Source organism: Lepeophtheirus salmonis, chromosome 4, assembly GCF_016086655.4.
Source record: "Lepeophtheirus salmonis chromosome 4, UVic_Lsal_1.4, whole genome shotgun sequence".
NCBI classification, from domain to species: Eukaryota; Metazoa; Arthropoda; class Copepoda; order Siphonostomatoida; family Caligidae; genus Lepeophtheirus; species Lepeophtheirus salmonis.
Window position 1 is genome coordinate 8,683,783 of NC_052134.2, and position 20,151 is coordinate 8,703,933.

At 29.4% G+C, this 20,151-nt stretch overlaps 1 protein-coding gene and 1 pseudogene across 1 annotated transcript in view; one reads left to right on the plus strand and one right to left on the minus strand.

Annotated features, from left to right (window-relative positions):
- Nucleotides 1-20,151, minus strand: part of LOC121116543 (rabphilin-3A) — a 139,208-nt gene that overhangs the window by 55,887 nt on the left and 63,170 nt on the right. The gene's annotated exons all lie outside the window — the stretch shown is intronic.
- LOC139905262 (terminal nucleotidyltransferase 5A-like) lies at nt 805-11,938 on the plus strand (annotated as a pseudogene).

Genomic DNA, 20,151 nt, shown 5'->3' on the forward strand with positions numbered 1-20,151 from the left:
AAGAGCTATAATAATTCTAATTTGAATGACCTTAACACCAATGTTTTCTTCAAGAGTTGAAATAATTTGAGCAAGGAGGGCGTCCATCTTATAATATATATTTTCCTTACCAACCTTTTAAATACGACCTTTCTTCCATGGGAAGAAAACCCCTACAAAAAATGATTACCAATGACACAATAACAGATCCCAAGATAGTAAATCGTAACACTGGGATCACAAGGGTACTTAAAGTACTCCTTTGCTCACTCAAACACTTGTATCTTACGTAAAACAAGTTTGATCTAGGAAGAAAAAATTATCGTGCTCTTAAATTTAAAAAATATATATTCATTATTTAATGCTTATTTTGGGAATTATATTAGTACACCTCAGTTTGGATGAGGTTGGATTGATTATTTAAAATAATAGCTTCCATGTTATATTTTTGTGACTACCGTTGTACCTTCTGTCCTCACATTGAAAATAGAGTAATCCAAGTCACCAAAAGGAAAAAAATATATAGAAAATACTTTTAAGCAAGATAGTATATTAAAATAAACTAATCTGGATTAAAAATTACTAAATATACGAATAAATTATAAAGAAGGCTTTATCAAGCTAAATATAGATTTGTATATAATCTGATTTATTTTTTTAAGAGCATACTGAAAAGTTTTGGTGATAAATTTTAGAATCAAAGAAATAAGGAGCATTATACTTTAAAAAGAAATGATTTTTGTGTCAAAAATCCATGTTTTATGGCATTTTTTACTGTTATTTATAAAAATTGTATACTCATTTCAATTCATTTGGTTCTTAGTAATGCGGTAAGGTAATGCTTAAAATCCCAATTTACTTCATCAACATATTCTATTATACCTTAATATTGGTACGTACATGATCCATTATTAAAATTAAATCTAAATGAAATATGTTGATTTGATACGGAAAAAAGTAAGAAGCATTTTTTTTTTTTGTGGTGTACATATAAGATCCTAATTTACTAAAGAAGGCTAAATAGATGCAGCAATAATTAAGTAAATAAAATAAATATTTCAAATTTCAAAATGGTTAACTAAAAAGTATATTTATGTTTTTTTCATGCATATCAAAGTTATCTTTCTTTTTTTAACTTTATTCAAACTAATAATGGACTGCATAAATCATGGTATAAAAATGTATATTTAATTTGATATCAAAAATAGTACTTTATTGACTGAAAATTCCCTATTTAACAAATTCCAATTTAACATCAAAATTAACATAAAATAACAATAAATAAGAATATTGTTTGTATTTTTCCTTTTGAAACAGTGACTTTAGAAAACATCGACAACTCAGAATAGATTAACAATTTTTGTAAATATTCCATTAATCTTGATGGAACCTCTTAACAGAGTGACTTCCAACCTTTTCATGGTATTAAATATCCTTCGGAATATTTATTATATATTCACCTAAAGTTTTATTTAATATAAATGTAATCTGTCTCAGAGGCCTTGACGATACACCAAATAGCTCAAGGGTTCCAAAAACATTGGGTTGGGAATGTTTAGGTTTGAAATTGCTGGAAATTTTGTTCTTATTAGAATTTAATGTAGTCGTGTAGTGTAGTTCAAAAATTATTACAAAGGTTATGTGTTAATTATATTTACATGTCCAACCCATATTCCCACGCTCAACATGGATATTCTCTCTTTGGAGATTACGTGTCAATATAATACCCATATATTATGATATCGATATTCGTCACTTAGAATGTCCTTAATTCAATCTTGAATTAAAATTTTGCTTAAGATTTGCATCTCTAATAATATGTGACTAATATAATATATAACCATTTATGTTTCATTTGAAAGTGCTTTGACTCTGGCTAAATAAAAGAAATGCCGTCCTTAATTACATGCAATTAATAAATTAACGTATAAAAATGACATTAAAATGATTAAGTTCATATTGTTTGGCTCATAGTAGGAGATACAAAGACAATAATGTACATATGTATGTCGGTATAACAAAGTAAAAAACTTAATATTACGTATAATATTGTCTCTAGAGACTGGATGAGGGTACAAGTATAATTGACTTATGAATATATCATGTGTACACATTTGTTTTTACTAGAAGAAGACAACCAAAAAGAAAGAAGACATTCAGATCATGGATAGAAAAATATAGATTTTTAAGACACTTACTTCATTTGTTAATGAGTACAGCTGTAGATATTAAGTAATTGTATTTTTATATTAACTCAGAGGTAATAGGTGTGAATGAGCCTCATGTTTTGAACACTTTAAGTAAAATGAAAATATGATATATTTTTCTCTCTTATAGCCTAACTAATACCTTTAATGTGATTTAGAGAGTTTGGTACACTATATTTTCAAATTTCGATTCAATCTTGTTGTTGGTTAGTATTGTTGTTCACTGCTATTTTATGGTATCAAAACAGAGTACATTACATATTGAATTGTTAATATATTATCTGTAATAGAGCGTTTTCACATGATGTTATCATTATTGATCTTGGCCATTTTGAAAGCATAAAAAGCCTACTATTATAACACTTAACCCCTTTTTCATTAATATTAAGGAAAATATTAAAATACATATTATGGATGTCAAAATTAAATCAACAAATAAAAAGACTTAATTCTTACTATTCTGTAAAAATAGTAGAACTCCATGAGCTGGATTTATTATGTATCTGCCCCAAATAGTATTAAAATTATGTTGTAACATCGTTATACAATCATGTAGATAAAAGTAAACTAGTACAATAGAAAATAAAATACATTTTTCTCTAATTATTATAATTTTCTTGTCTCTTATCGAAAAAAGAAAAAATAATTTTAGAGATTTCCTAAGAGATTTCCTAAGGGATTTCTTTGATTATATTGAAGCCTCAGTGTTTATCATTGACATCAATTCAGGTGTTAAGTCTTTGTTTTCATTTTTAAAGCCAATTGAGTAAAGTTTCATCAAGTTATATTGTAAATTTATCAATTTTATGTTGTAAAAACCTCAGCTTTGTTTCCCTAAGATGGTGCATCCTTCATTTATATTGCATTTTATGATTTCATTGAAAACACTCCTTATAAACAATCATAATTTTATATTCTTTACAAATCAATCTGAAGGAATTTTTTTATATACCCTTATATAGGATGGGGACTTTTCATCTGGTAAATTTAAGGATAGTGTATATCACAATTTATTTTCCAAATTATTTCAGCAATTCACAAATATATTTTTTTACATTTAGGAGTCCATGGGAAAGTCAATTACTCAAACCAACGACCTCCGCCTTCAATTCTCCAACCTGGCCCTTAATCTGGCACAGACCCTGATGAAGGATTTCTTGTACGTGTTGGCCATTTCCCCAAGAATGGATGCCCCCATGATAATGCATTTTCTACTCGCAAATAGGAGCTCAAATAAATTATTTAGCCTTTATGTAATATACTCGTATATACGAGAAAGTTAATGTATATTACAATCTATTTCCCAAAATTAATTCTGCAATTAACAAATATTTTTGCATGTAAGGGTCTATATTGAAGTCAATTACTCAAACTGCCTCTAGCATTAAACCTTGTTTCCAACATAGCTCTGAGCCTGGTGCAGGCCTTCAAGAGGAATTATTTGCCCATGTCGGCCACTGCCTCACGAATGGACAGGCCACAGGAGGGAACAGTATTATATCCACGTTTATTTGACTCCCTGCTAAGATGCTTCACACATATTAGTCCAAGGGGTTCAAACCCCCAAATTCAAATTTTGGCCCAAAACTTCAGGAAGTCTGGAGTGAGTTGTTTGCTTTAAGAACGATCATTTGTTTTCCTTGTAGGTTTTCTCAACCCATCATAGTCCTTGAATGCCTTGGGCACCTTGGTAAACTCAGTAAACTCCTTGGGTGTACTCCCCAGTACTCTGTCACACATGAATGGCAACACAGGGTTCGTATTCGGAGAAAATCTACAAGATTGTGTACTTTTTTTTAAACAATTTGTTCAATGGAATCTGATATGCACACTTTTATAGTCAAATTTCAAGGTAACACAGATATTGAGGTCTAAACTTGTTCCAGATTAAAAATTCCCAACCAGCATATATGTATTTAGTGAATAATAAATAAAGCATTAATATACTGCATTTAAGTATAGCTTTGTAAATAGGTATATAACAGTCATTATACCTGATGCATTCATTGATGCTATAAATCAATTAAAGTAATTATACAGAGGTAAGTAGAAGGTAAATGTAATATATTTTTCTCTCTCTGTAATGGTTTAAGAGAACGTCTGTGTGCGTGCTTTTTTGAGTTGTTTTTTTGCATTAGTCTTTTAATGTATTTATTTTCTTTTGTTATTTGTATATCTATATTTCGTGCATTAAATTATTTATAATGTATATAAAAAGAACCAATTATATCCTTGATTCTTTTCCTAAGAAATAATCGATTTGAACTCTTTATGGGAAGAAATTAAATTTATGTATGATAGGGAAGACTGTTGAAGGTTGTAAAAAAAGTTTTGTAAGTTTTTTTTCAGATGACTAAATAATTTTGAGGATTATAGAGTCAGACATGATAATACTTAAATAAACAATTTGTCATTGCAATTCTTCAGAAATAATTAAATATATTTTATAGTATTCCAGCATGATCTGCAATATGGTCATTCTGCGCACTATTCATACGACAAAAATGTCTAGAACCTCTTTGCACATATTTATATAGAAGTTATACAAAATTTTAGTTTTTCCACTAAAAATCCATTTGAATGCTAATTGTCAAATGTTGCAACTATTTCTGTAGCCTGAGATGGTTGTATTTGCAGCAGATAAAAAATAGGTTTTGGTTTAATATTACGAAAAGTGGTCAGTATATAATTCTTAAAGAAGTTAATAACTAGCAAGAGGCTGAATGGTTAACTTTCAATGCCATATAGCAGTTTATAATATATTCAGATTTCTTTTATTGATCAAATAAACTCACTCTCGTAACACTGTTAAGAGCCCTGCACTAGCTAACAAAAATGCTTGATGTGAAGTGCAAATATACAGAACAATATAAAAGAATATGCAATACAATTGAAGCTGTTGGTACTGTTCTCCCTGTACGATACGTTAAAATGCGTCAAATTTTGAACTTGGTTTAAGTTCAATCAACCGATAAATAAAAGTAATTATTCAAAATAGCTATAAAACTTCTCGCAAAAACAATAAAAAACTTACGACATTTTTGATGTTTTTCCAAAAAATGCGCTAATTATTTTAGTTTGTAAACAAAACAACAGAGTGAGCCGCCGTCTTGCAGCAAAAACTATATGAATGATAATATTATTTGACATTTACATGTATGTTAACCAATTCTAAGTAATTTAGGTTTGAAGGCAATAACAAATACTATTTGATGTAAACTTTTCTTTTGATCTCAGTGATGCCAATATTTCCTAAAGATATTTTTCTGACATAAATTATTACATCTTTTTCTCCGCTTCTTTAATTATATTCTAGTAGAATTCTCTGATATACAATACCATAAAGATGCTTCATGTCAGAAGCATGAAAATTGGTCAAATGATGGTTGAAACATTATAGTTTGTAAAAAAAAAAAATTAAATATACTAAAAAACTATAAAAATGATATCAATTGATTGCAGGAGTCCTATTACTAATAGGAAACTTAATTTGCTAAACAAATCAACTATATTAGTGTACGAAAATTACTACATCTGTTTATTTTATCTGCTTACGTAGGAATTTTTAACTTTACTCTTTTTCCGAAACGAGATAATACAATAATATCTTATCAATTAGACACTTAAATAGTCGTGAAACCTCGTAAATGTAAAATGCGTTATGCCGGACATAAAATTTATAATTGAAAGGCTCAGTAATTCATTTTTAGTGATGACATATATTTATTTTTTCCAGGAAACATTCCGTTATATAAATTTGCGCACATTGGTCCAATGAACTTATATGTTTTGTGTAAATAAATTATCATATTTTTTATTTCTGTAATCGATTGACAAACGCATTTTAAGTGTAAGGAAATGTAGGGATTTTTAATAGGAGCCTTGGCTTGCTGTAAAAACAAATAAATAATTGGTATATGTCCTATATTAAAATAGCAATTTAAATTTTATTATTGTAATTTTTTGGATGTTTGAGAAAAAGGCCTTGTTGTTACTTTTCATGGTCTTCCCTATATATTAAAAAGAATTTCAATGGAATTAAAGATCTCTTAAGAAAGTGAAATGCATTAAAAAATCTATTTTTGGATTTAAGACGTTCAAAATTTTATATTTGTTTTCTACAAAAATGGATATAAGGTATACTAAAGCCTTTTGATGTAAGGAAACATTTTAATACAATTTTTGAAGGGGTTTTAAATACTTTTCATTCTTTCTTTAAAGAAATATTGTTCAGTATTTTCCTGTACTAACAATATAAAATGATGTAACGAGGGATTTTTTTCTGAATAATTTTTTAACCACAATTGTATTATTTAACTATTAATTATCACTAACTTCTATCAATAAATTGTTCCAATTAATGCTTTGGAGGTAATGTAAATTTCATTTAAGTTAGTAGAAGTCCTAATTAAATGTTTAGGACTTGACAGATATTATTTACATAATCATTGGGTTCAAAATAAGTTTTACTTTATTTTCTATTTTTAGATAGCACAACTGATCCTAAAATTTGAATACAAAATCTATATTTGATAGTAGTGTATCTATGAAATATTGAGTTGTTTGTATATACAATTTAAAAATAATTTGTGTATTTTTCCCTTAATTGATCTATATTCTATATTTTTGTTAAATGAACTCATCACATACAGACAAGACCTGGATCTAAAATACAACACTTTTTTAAATGGCGCGCCTTTGTCATATTTGTTATATTTCAATTGTTTAACCTCAATAGACAATTGTGTAAAGAAACTGTAAATAAATAAATAAGGAAATCAACCTAGAAATAAAAGTGTCATAACCAAAATTATGGAAAAATGCAAAGCTATCCGCACGTGAAAAATCACAATCAGAGATCCCTAAAGTGCTGGTCTGTAACAGATCTACTGTTTACCGGTGACCGCAAAAGGAACACCAAAAGATTCTACAAGTTCCAAACCAAGGCCAAAAGAATTGTTTGAGGTTGGGAAATATACTATTGACCGCAGAAGAGACAAAGTGATCGTCAATGGCAATGCTTGTAAATTTGACAGCAGCTAGACTATCATGCCCCTGTATGAAGCAAGACTAAAACTTTATTGCTAACAAGATAACTTTTTGTCAGAAATTGAAGCCTTTCAATCGAGTAAAGAGTGTGATCTGTTGCAAAATCCTACTCAATAAGCTTGAAAAGTAATACTCTTACCCTCCCAACAGCCCGACTGACCTCCCCTGGACTTTGATATTTTTGGGCAACTCAAGGATAAGCTTTCGGGAGTCAGCCTAGTGTTGAGCTTTGTAAAGAACTGCTTTGCAAAGTTCAGCTCCAGTTTGGCTGTTCATTAAGGCAAAAGTTGCCTTTATTAATTTTAAAATTCAAAAAATGATTGAATTTATGATATGATTTGATGATATTTTTTCTAATATAATATTTTTTTTAATTCTCAAAAAGTGTTTCATTTTAGACGGAGGAGCCTATATTTTGTACATCTTTTAGTGCTCGTTCATTTCAAATCCCTTCATAGATATCAATTCGTAATTAGTTGTAAGAGATGATAGCAAATATACATTTACTGCAAATTTGTCAATTACGAATTCCCTTCGTTGCATTTAATTGATAAGTAGGTGTATGTATGCATAATGCTTTACATATGACACCTAATACTGTATGCAATTTGCCTAATTTATTTAGAGACGTATAGGATATGTTAGCTTTTTCTTTCCAACATACTGAGGAAGTATGTAAGTTCCAATTTGCTAAGTTAATCAAGTTAATATAGCGATTAATCAAGAAATGGGGACTAAGACTTGCGATTTGTGACTCGATTTAAAATGGAGTCCATATTTTGACGAGTAGTGACTCGACTAGATCTTGAAATCAAAAATTAGATATTGACTTAGACTAAAATAGTATGTTATATTTCTTTCACGTCAAAATTTGATTCTAAATCAAAAATATATTTTCAAGAAAAGCCCTAATGCATAAATAAAAATGCTTAAATAACAATATTAATAAATGTGGTTTCCCTCGGCAGGGAAAACAATCTGTTGCATGGTATAAAGAGTAGTTCTTTTAAACGTTGCATTTTTCTCTGGCCTCTTCCCATCAATCTACAAACAGGTTTGAATAAAACACACACTAGTGGAAAGTAAGTCCGGTACGAACGTCACTCTACCATATCAGTTGTTCATTATGCTTCCTAATGACAACTTTTAATCAGGAACAAAAAGATTGTGAACAATTTTGGAGCAGTCGGGTGCTATACTGGAATGACCAAAATCGTTCGAAGTACTACATTGCAGAGGAAAATAAACAAACAAAAAATGAGAAGAGTTCTAGCCCATCGATTTTTGCAATCGATTACAGCATCGACGTAGCGTTCTGTTCAACTGCTGATCATATAGTAAATAAAAAACTACGTTATCACAGCAAATAACAGCTTTTAACCCCCTCAAACAAAGAGAAAAGGTTTGATCAAGCTAAAACCGAAGCCTCTTGTAAAATACTTTGTCTAGTTCTTCTAAGATAAGAAAAAACTCTGTCTATCTCAGAAGCATAACTCGAGAAACAATAGATATTTGGGAAAAAGTTCTTATAACGTCTCTAGGATCACTAAGGCCAAATACCAACACAAAGTTATGGTTCTTGGTGTTGTTAGCAGTAATGGTCACGGCATGCCATGCTTCATCTTCAAGCAGGGTCTGAAGATCAACACCAAGGTCTAAATCAGTGTTTTTTGCCCCAAACTCTTTGCTTAGACCCGCAGCATCATAAAAGACTGACCATGGATCCGTTTGCAAGACAGGGCACCCAGTCACACCAGAAAAAGAACACCCAATCTTTTTGATTCTAAGGATTATATGTATTTTCCACTAAGTTCTTTACCTCCTAACTCACCGGAATGGAAACCTTTGGAAAAAAAATTCTTGGGCAATGTTGAACAGAATACTGACAGCTTGGATAAGGAGGGCATTCCAGACTTTACCCAGTGGGACGTTTTTGGAGACGTTGTGAACGTGGGTTGCAAGCTAATGGTGATTTTATTTAATAAATGTCAAATTAATGTTACAATCGTGATTTTTGGGAAAATGTTAATAAAATCGGTTAAGAAATAAAGTCCCCCCACATTTAACTCTTTTTTTCTCATAATGCAAACATTTAGATAAACCACCCTTTAATCAGATTTTTTTTTAAATCCAAAATATATGTTGGGGTGACAGGAGTTCTTACTGCTCTTCTTCATTTGATTATTATTAATTTAAAAAAAAAAGTACAATTTCCTGGACATTAATATATGAATCGACATAAAAATATGTATTCATTCTAAAGATTTTTGAACCGTATTATTTTCCAATACTGACTGTCAAATCTTTATTTTGACCTATTCAACCTTTTGCTACTTCCGTTCAAATCCTAACACCTTAACTTCCTGGAGTATTTAAGCATCTTAATATTAAAATAGATATTTTATTATCATCAAACTTTATTTTCCCTTAGAATTTTGTACATAGGATAAGCCTCCGTGAACAAATTCAATACTATTTTGTCATTATTTTTAATATCTCTATGATTTCATAGTGTAAAATAGAGAATATTAAACCATGTAAATTGGAGAGGATTTATTATTTATAAAATTAAATTATTATGAAACAAGACGTGTTTTATGTTTTTTTACCTTAGGACATTTTTGCATTAAACCATTTCGCCTTAGGACATTTTGATTTAAAAGCATTTGTCTTCGAGTATCTTTTACATTAATTTTTAAAAATATTTGAGATGTATACCTTGTTATCTTTGGTCGAAAATGTTAAAGTAGGTACATATATGATACATTTAGAATTTAATTTGAAGTTGGAGTAAAAATATAAGACCCACACGAATTAACAAGTACATTTCGGTCCCTGGAGTGCAACCCAGGAAAAAAACTAACGGTGAAATGGACTCAAAAATTCCATAGACGTCAAGTTTTTTTATTTGCTGCTCTACCGTTTTATACCTGTATATTATGTATTTAATTATCAATGAAGTAATTTATATTATCTTTGAAAAATAATATATATTTACTTTATAGCCTAGATTATCAGGATCTATTTTGATGAAATAGAAGCAATTGTAGAATTAATAATGAATAAATGATAAGTGAATTAGCTAAATTCCATTGATTGAAATGTATGTAATATAAATATACACTCTTTTTATCTTGTTTTTAAACATAATTGATTAAATATATTTTGAATAAAAGATAAAGTTGGCAGGTATGTTAAAAATTGTTTCAATGTTTTATCTTCAAGTAGTAAGTTGTATTGGTATATACAAATCTTAACTTCAAGTAACAAAGTTTTATTAAATATTAAATAAATCAGCCATATTGAACTAGTCATAAAGGCCGGATTAAAACTATTTCGGAACTGGCATCATGTGTCAATTTAAACTAATATCTGTATAATGGTTGAGGGTATAGAAAAGTTCTATTATTACAACTGTGGGTGACTCACATATGATTGTCGTTCTGATAGGATATTTTTAAAGTTATTTCTCAAGTTGAATATTTTAGCAAAATAAAAAGATTATTATCTTCTACACTTTACTTTTGTCCGAGTGATATTCATTTTAGATGTGCAGAAGAATTGTAGTTTTTTATGCAAGGAGTGCATTGAACAACAAAGACAACAACGTGGACGGATTGACATAAATTATGAAGAAATACATAGAATGACCCAGCAAAATATACATTTCGAAGAAGAGACAGACTAACAGCACCTCTATTCAAATCAAACATGCCGCTTCGCCGCAGATTGAAATTTCCAAAGTGTCTGATCACTGTTTCAGCATACTTTCTTTTGAGCAAGTGAATCAACTGAGTGACTTTATGCAGAGTGTGATCTTAACTCCCAGACTTGACAACTTTCCTACCTTCTATTTAAAACTCTGCGATCTCATGATTAAAGTACGATGAAAGTTGGAAACAGACTACAATATTCCCTGCAAAGCTATTTGTTGGAAGGGAACTCGAGTCTCCTCCATCCTTGTGGATGAACTTATATCTGATAACGATTTGAATCATTTTTTCAATGGATCTGCAATACAACAATAAGGCGTATGATCGTGTCAAAAATGTTCTTAATACACTCATTGAATTTTTACCTGTAGGAATATCACGGAAACGGATATCTCATGCTCCATCATATGTCTCCAAAAGGGCCAAAGTAAACGAGTCTAACCGATGGTCTCTCATCACTCTGGGAAACAACTTAACCAAAACTGTAAAGGTCATATTTTTAGATTCCATGAAAAGACAATATGAGTTTTTAGTAGATTCCTTTCATGTACTCTCAGATATACTCTTTTTGTCCTATCAGTGTGCTCCATCGATGGAAAACAATAAGAATTTTTATCCTACTATTTTGGGAGAGCAAGTACAATGATATCTTAGATGTACTGCATCATCTCTGCAAGAAGCTCATTGCAACGAGGAATCCTGAGGGAATTAGAGGTAGGGCCAAATATTGTAGTGTACTAGTTTGCAACTACGAGCCTATACCCACACATTATATAAGACCACCTCATGATCTTGTACCTAGGTTTCAATGAGATTGCATTTTTCTTCATGAATTAAGAATGGAGACCCACTCTTTCCCTTATAGAAGACTTGGTTATGTCAATTTATAACATTTCTTAGATTGATTATAGTGGCAACGTAAATAATAAAACTACATTTTTTTCCGCACATTCAAACTTGTTCGACTACATTCTCATCCTCCAATTGTAGAATTAAACAAATCTAGATTCTTCCTCTATCTCCAACGTGGTCTTCTTCACCTACAAAGCTTTAGCTTTCGACTTATGAAACCACTATGATTCGACTTATGAAGTTATTACATCCATTCAATCTATGATCTATTATTCATATAACAGTGGCTACTATTTTGTAATTTCATATTGCGTTCATTTACATTCAATCGGCCACTGCATGGCTTGTTTTAGTAATCAATGGGCTAACACCATCACCGTGACCCATGGTTCGCAACAAAGTAATCACCCTGTATCCTCTTAGAGTATGAAACCTATTATCTTGAAGAGTCACAAAAAACATAATTGAAACATGCTTTGTTTTTTTATACACCTATTTGCTGCTCCTTCTCAGTTTTTTATTCTTGCCTCTACTCTAACATGAGTATCCTTCTATCCAGCCTGGAATAACGTCAATTAATACCTACGACTCTTAATGATATGTCCTTCAAAAGTTATCGTTAATGAGAAAGAAAGGGCATACTCTTAAAAAAGTTTAATTTTCTTAAAGGTTCATTTTAACAAAAAAAAAAAAAAATGGTGTTATGAACAAATTCTAAAAACAAAATATGTACTGTCATAAACAGTGTAGATAATTATTTTAAAAAGTTGAATAATGATAAGACTACTTGGGTCCACTTGGTTTGATAGGAAAAGAAAAAAAGTACATAATATGAATTTTATTATTATAATTTCTTATTTTGTAACAAATAATAAAATATTATAGTTATTTATAATTACAGGGATGTGTAGGAAAACGTGTTAATTTTTTCCTTAATATAGGAAGGATTAGTAATTATTTTTTGACGGGTTCATCCATCCTTTGTGCCCAAATAATCCATATCCAACAATTCGTTATCTCTTCATCATGAATGAGCAAATAACTAAAAGGAAGCGCATCTCAGATCTCCTATATCCTCCTGAAGTTGTGGGGGCAAAAATTATGGACATTGTGATGAGCTCCAGGTGCCTGGATTTCAAGGTGGCCAAGATGAAGAGTGATGGAGAAGACCTCTCCAGGAATGTAGGAAGTGAAGGTTATAATTTAAAAAGGGATTTGGAGTTCCTGTTCACATTGGAGAAGAAGATCTAGGAAGACACCACCAAATCGATAAATTGTCTCACCAACAACTTCTTCATTGCTGCTAGTACCATAATGAAGGGAGACAATTTGGATTGTCCACATACACGAAGATCCCCCATTTCACACACACACAAAAATTCTAATTCAATCCCTCGAGTCGAGTTTACTGCCGACATTGTACATTAACCAAATTTTTATTTATTCAAAAGATAAGAATCCAATCAAACCATTTACATTTGAAACAAAATGGTAGTTGGAGACTCAAACATTAGGTTAATCATACACTAAGTACTCAATTTCCAATCAACAAATTACTTGTACACTTCGACACACATAAGCATCATAGCTTTATCCAAATAATGAATTAACATAATGACTTGTCATACTATTTTGGCAAAAGAGCTGCTTTAACATGTTTTTACTTTATTTTACAATATAAGTACTAGAAGCTATCAATCTTGAACAGGTAGAAAGCAATGCTTTTGACAGTCGTTTAACCTTTTGTTACAAAATAAATTTTGTAAAGTACATCTCCTTATAAGGAGAATAAACAATAATTGATTAACCACTAATAACAATGAAAAACAGGATGTAGTTAATGGTAGGTAATGTGATAAGAGTGGGACTTTATTTACTTTACATAATATTTTAACTTGTAAAAATAAATTGTAAAAAGTAGGAACTTCGACATATACAGGGCTTGAAGATGAAATCCTTGACCTCCTTGAGTCACCTTGAAACCAAATGTCATCATCAGATTTTTTTTTTTTCAAATCCCACGTATTATACAGAATAAACACATTTATTCAGTTAAATTTCGTCACAATAGAAGAACTATACTCAGAAATGCTGTAGATTCAGTTCTCTAAGGAGGAACAGAGATGCGCAGTAGTTGTGCGTATAATTAATAATCAATGGCAAATCAATAACCGTGACATCTGTAACACCACAAGAGTGACAATGCATTACATCCAGAAAACTAAGAAGAAACTGGAAGATTCAAAGAATTTCGGAACGACTAATTTGAAGTCCTTAAGATCACAGGGCGACTCATTGAAGCTCAGGGACGCAGATTTCATTGAGAAAGTGTGCAGCATCATTGACCAGTTCCCGATAAGGTCCTTCGTCTCAATTAGAATGGAACTGGAAATCAGAGACACAACAGTTATGTCATATTTTTATGAGTATGCAAACCAGTGGCTCCCAAGCAGTCCCGATCTTAATCCAATGGATTAATTTGAGGCACACACTAATAGACGTCCCCACACAACTATGGCAAGTTTGGTGGCACCATCAAGGACCACTTTGCATGACGGTCTAGTTACATTGTCATCAAGTCCTGCTCCTACTTAAGAGGGCGTATTTATTTGATCGAGTCTAAGGGCAATTATAACGACTAAGCCTCAAGACACATGGGCAACAATGACTTTCTTTTTTATTTGTAATAAAAATATTAAAAATGACGAATTTATGTTATTTTTTTGTGAATACGTGAGAAGTCGCTGACTTCCTATTCGAGCCCTGTATGTTCCACAAGAACGTGCCATTTCTTATTATTATCAAAAAACCTTGAGCAATTCAATTTATCTTAACATAAATGTTATTTAAATTACGTCATTTTTTTTTCAACGAATCGTTATTGTTAATTTCTATCAACAAAGTAATCTGATTCATAACAGGGAAGCCCAGCAAAATGCACTTAACTTAACAAAAATCATTTTCATAATAAAATTATCATTAATTAATATAATTTGTTAAGGGCCATTTTGGCGCTATATAAAACATCAATAATCTAAAAAGGTTCATATTATTAGTCATATAAACTAATTCAAGACATTTAAATATGGAAATTGGGATATCCTACATAGTATTAAAATAACATATGTGTTTGTGTGATGCACGTCCTACTTATAAAAACAATGATAAAAAGGCATTTATTTCAAAAACAAAGAAAGATACAGAGTTTAGACATACAAATAAAAGTTGTTCGTAATTTTGAGGTACATACGAGGGGATATGTCTAATTCTGATTAAACCAGATTCCTGGGCTGTGGAGGACAAGTTTGATTTTTCACAAATAAGTTGATTTTTTTCATAAAATTTGATTGTTCCCCGTGTCTCAATTTTTTTAAAGGTATAGGTTCTCGATTCATTAATGCACTTAAAAAAATAAATCCAAAAGTGTATTGTTGTACATACAGAAAAAGGGAGAACGTATATTAAATACGAATCAAAAAAGGGAATTGGGAAGAGGATGAGCGAGTTAATCTTAGTATATATCTTTATTATGGTTGAACATAACAAGTTAGCAACGGCAATGACAATAAATAAATCACGAGGTCAAACATTTGATTCAAATTGCTTTATATCTACCAAAATCAGTGTTTTCACTTGGTCAATTATATTTTGCATTTTCAACAGTATCAAAAGGGGTACAAATATGATTATATTTACATCAAATGGACAGAAAAAGACAAAAAATGTTACAAACAAGGAGATTCTGCAATATAAATTTACCCATTATATAATTATAGTTTATAGTAATTCGTTTTAGTTTAGAATTTTAACATAGCTAAGTTCAATATAAATAAAATGTTTTTAACTCTTCATTGGCTATCTTTAAGATTGTGTTCGTGCTAGTCATAATATATAAATTTTTCTTATCTTCATTTTTGTTCAAGATTGTTGTATATTGTATCATCACAGTATTAATACTTTATCTGAAGTTTTAAATTCAAGTCTCTCTATATAGGTCAGATGCTATAAAATATAAATTTATATGTATATTAACAATGTATGATCAAGAAACAAATTTTTAGTAGTTAGATATTATCTGTCGGCAGAAGCAAAAAAAATAATAGTTGATAGTTTGTTATATTAGAATATAAGATGTTTTTGGAAATTATTTTTTTATTTAGTTACAATAATTATACATTCAACTAGCAATATTTACCTGATTCAACCCATTTTATACCTTTAGGATTGACTTTACCTGAAGAAACATGGAAATAACATTTAAAAGCCAAAACTTCGGACGATTTGGCCTACAAAGAGATTTTTTTATTTAGAGTCAATAAACCTGACAAACTTAACAAATTATCAGAATTTTTTTTTAAACAATAAATTATAAATAACTTTTTAAGCATTCATTTTTCTAAGGTGCTCTTTTTTTATTATTTAAAAAAGTTGTATGTCTTTACCTGACAAAAAACTACTTTCTTTGCATTTGTCATCAAAAATGAGTAATTAATTCACTTTTCAAAGAAAGTAAGAAAAACAAAATTGAAACTGCAAAAATGTACATTAAATAAACATTTTTTTTTCTTTTATTTAAATGTTTTAAAACAAAATTTAACACTAAATCATGTAGTTGGTATAAAAAAAAATAATTTAAAAAAAGAACACTCCATATCCATAAAATCATAAATTTTGGATTATAGGTATAGGTCATTTGAATGTTCCTCAAGGTAGAAGCAATCAACAGCACAATATCTCTATTCAAAGGTAAAAAAAGTTTTTTCGACAAGTATTATATATAAATCTGAGTATTTTATTATAAAAACCAAAATATCTTCCATATAATTACTGGATCCTTAAAATGCTAATTCATTTTTAGGGATTTTGAAAAAATCAGAGGAACCGCTGATTTTAATCTGTCTCTAGGTTTTTCTTTTCTTTTTTCTTTGGTTTTTGTGCTTAATAATTGATAAAATACTCAAATCACGCCTTAAATTTCAATTTTATATTGTATTCAAAATCATTATTTAATTTTTTCTCGAGTCAAAGTAAAGGAATTATTTCCCACAAATGGTTCTTTTATTAAAACTGTTGGATATCTAACTGATGCATCAATAATAAATTTATTTTCGCTCTTGAGGATGTAACACATCACTTTTTGTTATTCTGATCGTTATACCATGGGCGAGTACAATGTAGGCACTTTCTGCCCTCGTAAGAAAAAAACTTATATAGGATTCGAGTTTATACTAAACAGTTTGATGAGCTGGAGTATCGAAAATTATATTTGGGGTTCTTTGAAGTGGATGATGTGGCTTTTAAATTGGATTGAGGTCCAGTGATTATACTTTGTACACAAATTCCATGTCCCCGGAGTCCAATTTAATATATTGGGAGGGTCATTTTTGTGTCACTCATCTGCATTGGGGACACCATCAACGGATCCTATTGATTGTACAGATCCGTTGATGAATCACTATAAATGTAGGACAAAGTGGGGAATTTTCTGCAGATGCCCATTTTCATTCTAATTTCGCACACAATTTTTCCACAAGTTATTAAAATAATTATTCTCCACTTAAATGATGTACAATTAAGAAGTTGAATAAACTTCTCAACCAATTCTCAATTAAGACAATGAATCATAGCCATACTCATTAAAAAAATCAATGTAGAACAAAGTAAATATAGATCAATATTGAGGATTTATTCTATTGATTAATTTACGAGAGTGATTTAGTCAATTAAGAAAATAATAGGTCTTTATTTATATCCAGATAACATTTTTAGTTACACAATTATGGGTAAATTTAATGACTTTGACAACCGACTCTCACGTAATCAATGAAGCATGTATTTACGAACATATATCATTAAAAAAAGTTGGCTTAATTATATCATTCTTCATTAGAGATGTATGTAATAATAAATAATGTCTTGTTTCAAAATGCAAAAGTATACTACTTTCTATATCTTATTCTATTTAAATGCTCATAAGGACATAGTAGACTATAATATATTGTTATGTGTTCAATTAGTCCGAGTTGGTAAAACATATCTCACCATATTTTAACATTAAATGTTTATAATTATTCCAATCTTTCTAAAGGTTATGCCAGCCAATAGTGTTTCCACAAATTACATTCAAATGGATTAAAAACATGGTAGACATATAAAGATATGCTGAAAATGCCCTAATGAAAAACTAAGTAATTTGAGTTTGTAAATTAAATAAAACTGAACGATATATAAGTGATTTATTTAAGAAATAATTTCAACATCATTAATACTATAAATAGATGTGTGTCTGGGTTATCTTAATCATTAATCTAACTTCTCTTAGTGGCAATTAACTGATTTGGAGTGCGTGAATAGAAATTCGGCAATCACACCCAAGTGTCATTTTCTCGACTTGCACGTAAGCGAGAGAGCTCAGGTTTGTTTTTTGTTTTGTAAATAATTGTTTGTGCTTTAATATATCAAAATATGAATTAATCTCAATAAATCAAACTTAATTAATAATAATTGAATTAGTATGTGTTCAGATGTTAATGGACCACCCGTTAGAATACATAACATTTTTGACAAAAAAATATATATATATTTTTTTTTTATTTGACTACACAAAATTACATTCGTCCTTAAATTTTCAAATCCCATATTTAAAAAAAAATTATACTATGTGCATATTGAATAAGACATTTTTTTAACTTTTGGGTCATTTGAATAAAAGATGTCTTTAAATGACTGTAAGACATCAATATCAATAAGTATGTTGTCATGTTGTATTTATTATTTGACGTAAAATATTAAAAAAAAAGTATACTACATAGAAAAATTATGATTAATTTAAAAAAAAAATATCTTGACTTGAATAATATTATGAATATTAAACTTTGATTTAACTATAGTAAAAACAAAAGCTCAAATAATTTAAATATTCACGGATGTATTTCATATTTGAACTAGTCTAAATAGCAATATACAAATATTAAGGCTTCGGTTTTAATGGGTTTAAGAAAGGATATTTATTTATTTATCGTTTGAGCGATACTAGCAATTTGTCTAATAATTGTTCGAATGTTTTGGGTTTAGATAATTTTATACGAAGAAAAGTTGTAATCATCTAAAAATATTTTGAACAGTTTGTAAAGGTATAGGCTGTATAAAAAGTCATTTTATATATTTTCAGGCTATGTTTTATAGTTTCCAAATAGCATATTTAAACATTTTGTGTCAAAAAAATGGTATTGAGCTTATAAGTAAGGAGAGGAAGCCATTTTATATGACTGCGCCCCTATTTTTTTGCAATACAGTATTATATGTATCTCAACTTCTATAATGGGTGAATACACAATTTATAAACTTTTTTTGGTCTTTTTTTTAGAAGTAGATTGCTGAAATTTAGTTTTAGTACATAAATATGGCAAAATATACTATTTTGGAGTCCAATTTTGAGACAAATGTTATTTATATTTTATTAAATTTTAACTATAGATAAAATGATACAATCAGAATAGATATATATGTGTCATTACATAATTAAAGGTAATTGAGTCATGTTGCTCTTCATTAACTTCTGGGTCTTTTGCAACTATAGAACCAAAAAAAATAAAAAATAGCTTAATCATTATATAACCTTCTGTCAGAAATATGATGGGCTCTTTTTCTTCACAGTTGTAATCTAACATGGTGATAAGGTTTTAATTTTTTTCTTTAAAATATACGTCAATTTTATTTTGGAAAATACTTGGGTAAAAGATTAAAAACAATTGTTTAGCAATTTACAAAATTAAAATATTATTTTTTCCGACTACAAGTAAATTTTAATTAGGGATTTTTAAGGTATAAAATATAATTATACAAAAGTATTCAAATTTTTCACAAAGATTATTGTCCGCATCATATAATTTAGCTACTACAATGGTTTAATGATGTTAAAATATCCATTTGAATACTACAGGCAAGTAACAGAAGAAATAATTTGATACTGTTTGGTTTCTGGAAAAATTAAGAAAGTGTACACATCATAATTACTCAAATAAGTTAAGGGTTTCTTGCGCATCGCTGTTTTTGGAAAAAGAAAAGTACGCCTTGTATGAAATTTGCATTGCACGGATACTTTTTTAGTTCTAAGACTCAAAAATTGGATAAATTATTTTAGTATGGCTAGAAAAATAAAAATATTTTATTTATCTTATTTTTTTTCTAAATAATGTACCCAAGACAAGATACTTTTTGAAATAATTGTTTCATTTAATCTTAATGGGGTGTTTACTTGATTTTTAATCTCGTCCTTTCAATACTGTAAAATTTAAATAATCTGAACTTGACCAACATTTATTCAGCAAACTTATTAAATGCAAGTTTGT